General features: G+C 38.7%; 1 long non-coding RNA gene across 3 annotated transcripts in view; it reads left to right on the top strand.

Annotated features, from left to right (window-relative positions):
* The window catches only part of LOC140640074 (uncharacterized), a 113077-nt gene that overhangs the window by 23240 nt on the left and 83654 nt on the right, over positions 1–6183 (top strand). For all 3 annotated transcript variants that reach the window (XR_012036731.1, XR_012036732.1, XR_012036733.1), the window contains exon 2: positions 1553–1632. This is a non-coding gene — a long non-coding RNA (uncharacterized lncRNA). The remainder of the gene's footprint in view (positions 1–1552; positions 1633–6183) is intronic.

The following is a 6183-nucleotide window of genomic DNA, read 5'->3' as shown; positions in this document are numbered from 1 at the left end:
GGAATGGTTTAGGGGAGCAGAGGGAACCACACCAGCCCGGTGCAGGATAACATATGACATCATCCCTCACTGAGTCACCAGCGAAAAGCTCTGCAAAGTAGAAATGGACAGTTCTGCCCATATTTCAATGAGGGACCTCAGGAAATCCATCCAGGCGAGAGAGAAGAAAACCTTCCAGAAATACACCGTGTCGAAGGGAAACACTCTTACAGATCATAGGTATAATATGCGTGATCAAGTTTATGAGCTGCCGCATTTGAGCACAACACTCAGACGTGTACCCAGACATAAACATCTGTATGGTTGTAGCACATAAGAAATCAGCCAGACACGGGACATTTGCAGCTTCTTATTAGCGAATAAACACACATGTGCTTGGCTTACGCTCTTGGAAACGAGAGTACGCAGGATGGCTTCCTTGGTTTCCTTCAGGTGCCCAAAATGCTGCTTTTGCGTGGACAGTTTCCTTCGTGATTTACTCCTGTCTCCTTGGGTCAGCCTGGTCCTCTTCCATTACAAAAGAGCCATTGGCAGCTAATTTATTTGTCCATTGGGTTGCTCAAAATGAAGCCCCCTTGAAGCCCTGTGTTTGATTAATGTACTTGGTCTTAGAGGAGATGTGGAACTCTGCAAATGATTTTGACAAATGGATCAAGTACTTTTTTGATGGGGGGAATCTCTGTTAATTTGAGATTCATGAGCATTTATTTTTCGAGCATTTAGATTATCCGATTGACTTGAGAAGGGTTTTTTCTTTTTTTTGTAGAGGAGATGGGAAAGAAGTCTGTTTTAATAGGCGGCTAACAATAATATATGCAATATAATAATATACAGTAATATAGAATATGTAGTATTATAATGTGTATATATATATAAAAGGATACATACTCATATATGCTACAGTGTAACAGATATAGCCCCAAATTTCTTCTCTTTTAGATTATAGTAACATTCGCCATAGTGCTTCATATTCCAGTATTTTTTCCCTAGGCTCTGTTGCCATAACAAACAACTCCCAAAGCTCAATTATTTAAAGTAATATGTATTTCTTGTTCATATTGTTATCCATTTTGCATATTTTTGTCACCCTCATTCAGGGATCTAGCATGGTGGAGCAGCCACACTGAGAGCATGGATGATCACTGTGGCTGGAGAAGAAACTAATGTGGTCAAATGGCATTGGCTCCTAAAGCTTCCTTCTCACAGTGACATTTCTGCTTGTATTAACTGGCCAAAGCGAGTCATATACCCATGCTAGGTTCAGCAGGGTCAAAAGTATAATCCTACTATGTGCCAGGAAGGAGGGAACCAGATATTGGTGAACAGCCTGAATGGTTTACAGATAGTTCAGACAACAGGGATAATGTAGTTAGTCGAGATTATGTTAGCAGTACTAAAGTTAAATTCTTTATGTTTAATGTCACTCAGGAGCATTTGAAATCACCTATGACTGCATGTGATTTATACAATTTTATTTTCATTTAATCTACCCGAAACATCTGGAATATGTGATAATAAAATCGCAACTTGAAAACTTATGTTTTTCTTCTAGAAAAAACCCTCAAGTGTGAAGGTGGCAGCCAAGCAAATCTGTTCAGAGTGGTTGACAATGCCAGGAACCCCAAACTGAAGGTGATGAACAAGACTGCTTTGAGCACAATGTGATGATATGTGCTTGCTAGAACCTTGAAGGGGTTCTGATTTTGACTTTCTCCCTGAGATCATGCAGTAAATATGGCATGGAGTAAATATTCCCTTCAATATGGAGTTCTCAAACAATGGCTGGCCCCACACTTACAAATATGCCTGGGCTCACTGAACACTTGGCCTAAGAAAAACTGAGAAATTGGATTGGATGAAATTTAGCTACGTCTATGTTTAACCTTAAGTTAAACGCACAGATATTTGAGTCCATGCCAATTGATACTTGATTACAAATTGGGACACCTAAGAGTACTGAAAGCAGCCAGTTACAGTCTTTACCTTCTATTCAGAGGATTGGCAAATCTACCAGATTGGCTTGTATGCAAAGATGGGTCATGGTTATTGAGATTGTTGACTATTTCCCAAAATAAACTTGTCCCATCACTCTTTACTGCCCCCAGACTGAATATTTATAAGAAAAAAAAATGTTTGAGACGTTTATGGAAAACGGCCAAAAAAAAAAAAAGTTAAAGTTTTAATAGCCTGCAGATTCTATGGATCACATTGCTCATGTGGGAATAAATCTTTTTAAATATGAAAAGATTGACTTGAGCCAGAGTAACAAGATTTAAAGAAAAAAAAAAGTAAAGATAATTCAGCCTTGTTTTTATAGATCCATGAGTCCATAGAACTGTGACTGCTTTCTTGTCTAGGTAGAATGGTCAAGAATATACTTTAATTCCAAAGATTTATGGTTATGAATTTAGAAGTGGTATGAACACCATTTACTGAAATAGTTTCAACCGGATGCCTGTATTTTAAGGATCTTGGCCATTTGAATGACCAAGTGGTGGTTTCGTAGCCATTAATTATTGGTTTACCTCGAGCACCAAGTTTATACAAACTTACCAGTACGTGGTGAAATCTTGTTGGGTGATATTTCCTGCTTTTTTCTGAGTTCTCTGTTCCTTGGCTCCCTCTTGTCCTCTGAGCTTTGGCTTCACATGAATTTTCCCAAATGCCAGCAGAGCATTTTTGCATGGAATTCTGACTTCTCTGTTTGCTTTCAGTTTTAGTATGACTTTAATAAAAGAGCCCAGATTTTTCTCCCCTATTTTTTTCTTTTGTGCTTGAAACTAGAAGTTGTACAGGGAAATAAGGCAATTGGATCAGAAACTCTGATTCTGGATTAGCCACTACATAGGAGAATGTTTTGACTCCAGCCTCAGGAATGTGGGATGTGCTGTGGTTACGGTGATTCTGAGATGTCCAGCCCAGTCACAAGTCATCCCCTGTTCCACAGGAAGCCCTCCATGGGGCTAATGTGAAAGTCAGACTGCTGGTGGTGGTGGCCAGGTGGGAGAAAGGAAGGGACAGCATGGTTCTAGCAGTTCTGACCCAAATGTCCCACTGGACCTAACACTTAAGATCAGTTGGGGCACTGCTAAAACTTCACAGGATGTCCTAGGACTGGCCTGGTCTGGAACAGCTGCTCCCCAAGAGGGATGAGTCATTATTATAAGGAACACTCATATATTTGTGTTTTTTTAATCTTTCAGACCACCTGTACTCAGCCTCTGCTATTGCCCATGTTATAATCATGTCATGTGATATGATATAATATCATAATCATCTATCAGCCACATTTTCTTGGATATGATCTTTTTATAGGTTTAGAAATGGCTTTCTTTCTTTTTTTTTTCTTGGAGGATTTTTCTTTCTTTGCTGAATCTCTTAATTTTGATAGAAGTAGTTACATGTGAATCTCAGGCAGATGGGGACTTCTTTTTGTCCTAGGAAAGAAGAGGCTGATTCGGTGAGTAATGATAAAGGTGTGTGTGTGTGTGTGTGTGTGTGTGTGTGTGTGTATGTGTGTACGTGTGTATGTGTGTGTGTTCTATATTTCACTATTGCATATCTTAACTCTGAACACAAAGTTTTGTCCCAGACTTGTGGATAATCCATTAAAAAATGTTTTTTTGGTCTCCCTCCATAGAAAACTAGTAGTTAGGGATCTTTCCCACTAGCTGGAAAATCTGGAGATAGCTAACAGTTTGGAAAGAAATTTCCCATTGATTCCTGATTTTCCAGACTGATAGAGATATGTTTTGGAAGGCAGACAAATTTGAGGTTGAGGTGGTGCTGAGTTGTTTCTCTGTCAAGGCCATGGAGCAGGAATAGTTTTTAGAAATAGCCATCTTGGAGTCAAACAAAAATCTTTGATGATTATTTCAGCCTGTTAGTGATATGGGCCCAAGATGCCGAAAGTCATTGGATTGGTCATTGTCTGAGTGGAAGAGCATGAGTGTCACTGCCACAAGCTAAACTTCTGTGGGCTCAGGGCCCTGCCACAATCTTATTGCCCTTTTTACTTGTGGGATCTACTGGGGAAAGTGAGAAAGATTTGTGTAAATCTTCACCTCTGCTAGAAAAACAGCTTCAAATTTGCCCTCTACTTATGATGTACTGTTGTTACCTGAAAAATTAATACAAAGATTGAAGAGTTGCAGGACAGGGGACACGGGATTCTGTTGTATACAGTAGGTGTTTTGGTAGTTGTAACCAGATTAAACCCACAAAGGAATCCTCCTGAGAGCCTGCAGTTTACTGACAAATTCCTTGTTGGTGGGACACTAAATGCAGAGGGAAATGCAATTCTACTCCGTGGACTTAATGTGTCTGATCACACTTTCTGAACAGCCCATTTGCTAATTAATTTAAATCACCCGCATCAGAAAAAATAGAGACATAAAGACTATCAGTGCTTAAATGAGACCTCAGTTCAGATCTCAGTTTTGGTGTTTGTGTACGACAGAGACTGAGAGGAATGATCTGGAAACTAAGTCCCAGGGGGATAAGTAGAAGAGAGAGGAGAAAGAAAACAGCTTCAAACAATCTATTAAAACCCCCAGGACAAAGGGAGGAAGACAAAGTCTTTTGTGATTGTAACCCCAGCAACCAGGGGCAGAAGGTAGGCTGAGTCATTATGTGAAAGGATACATGGTTTTCAGGTTGAGTGCCCTAGAAGAGACTCCCTTCTTAATTGTCAAGGTGAAGAATTCTCACAAAGTGTTTATTTTCCATTCAATTTATGAAATTTTCTTTTTTTGTGAATTTTTAAAAAAAGATTTTATTTATTTTGAGAGAGAGGGCATGAGTGAGGTGGGGGTAGGGGATAGAAGAGAGGGAGAAGTAGGCCCCACGCTAAGCAGAGAGCCCAATTCAGGGCTCCATCCCAGGACCCTGAGATCATGACCTGAGCTGAAGACAGATGCTTAGCAGCCTGAGACACCCAGGGAGCCCAACTTTAAAAAAAAATTTCTATTCACTCTTTATTGTGCTGACTTATTAAAAGTACTGTGGATATTTCAACAATATTAGTGCTTTTTAATTTGCTTCTATTGTTTTGGATGATATTACATTTGGAAGTTATTTTGTACTTTACCTTACTTTTTGGAGAATTGAAAAAATTGTAATTAATTTTGTGAGATGTATATCTCTTGTCTACCCTGAAAGGCAACATGTTTGTACTATAATTTTGTATGATAAAATAATATAGTTTTTACTTTATAATGAGAAGATTGGTAATAGGCTTAAAATGCTTTTGTTTTTATAAATTTCACATATGCAATTTTTTATCTAAATTTTGTTTTGTTCTTTCATATTGAAAGGAAAGTGATCCTCCAAAACTATGCACATCTCTGAAGCATTCATGGCTAATTCCAATTATACCAAATGCTCAGTACCATCATTTGTTTATCTCAGACATGGAGACTTCATGATAATTGCTGTCCATTCTGTAAATGCCCAAAGATTTATTTCTGTTTTTTTTTTTATTTTTTTTATTATGTCTCAACATTTTTCAGAATCTCAATCTCATGGAGTCTGGGAGGGACTTTTTATAATTATCAAATTCAACTTTTTAAATAATAAAGGAGTTTTTCTTACAAGGAGGCTCAAAGGCTGTGCCTTTGCATGAATACTATTCTTCACTATGTAAAGCAGCAACTACTATTATTTACTATCTGAATAATCATAGGCATAGCTGGCTTTGTCGTGGACATTTGTTGCTTTTGACTAAGTTCTCTTTCCTCTTTTGGTAATGGCACTCTAATTTTTCCTTCTACCTTCTACCTTCAGCCCAAATTGTTCAGCTTGGGCTAACCCCACTCTCTAGTGTAGGAGAGGGTACACGATCCAGATTTGGCAAATAAGAATGATTTCTGGGGCTTTTTGCTGATGCTCTCCAGAAATGGGTGCTCTGCTCTCACCAAGAATTTCTTTCACGAAGGATCACATAAGGATCACCTGGTGGAAAGATCCTGCCTGATGCTGATAAAAATGATGATGATAAAGCAGTTTATTTGTTTTCTTAAGTAGGCTCCACACCTAGCATGGAGCCCAACATGGGGCTTGAACTCACAACCCTAAGATTAAGACCTGACCTGAGATCAAGAGTTGGATACTTAACTAAGCCACCCAGGTGCCCCAAGTAATTTATATTTTTAATTCATTTAATCCTCCCCCAAAACCTATGGG

Source organism: Canis lupus, chromosome 9, assembly GCF_048164855.1.
Source record: "Canis lupus baileyi chromosome 9, mCanLup2.hap1, whole genome shotgun sequence".
Classification (NCBI taxonomy): domain Eukaryota; kingdom Metazoa; phylum Chordata; class Mammalia; order Carnivora; family Canidae; genus Canis; species Canis lupus.
Note: the sequence above shows the minus strand (reverse complement) of the source record. Positions and strands in the feature narration are given on the sequence as shown.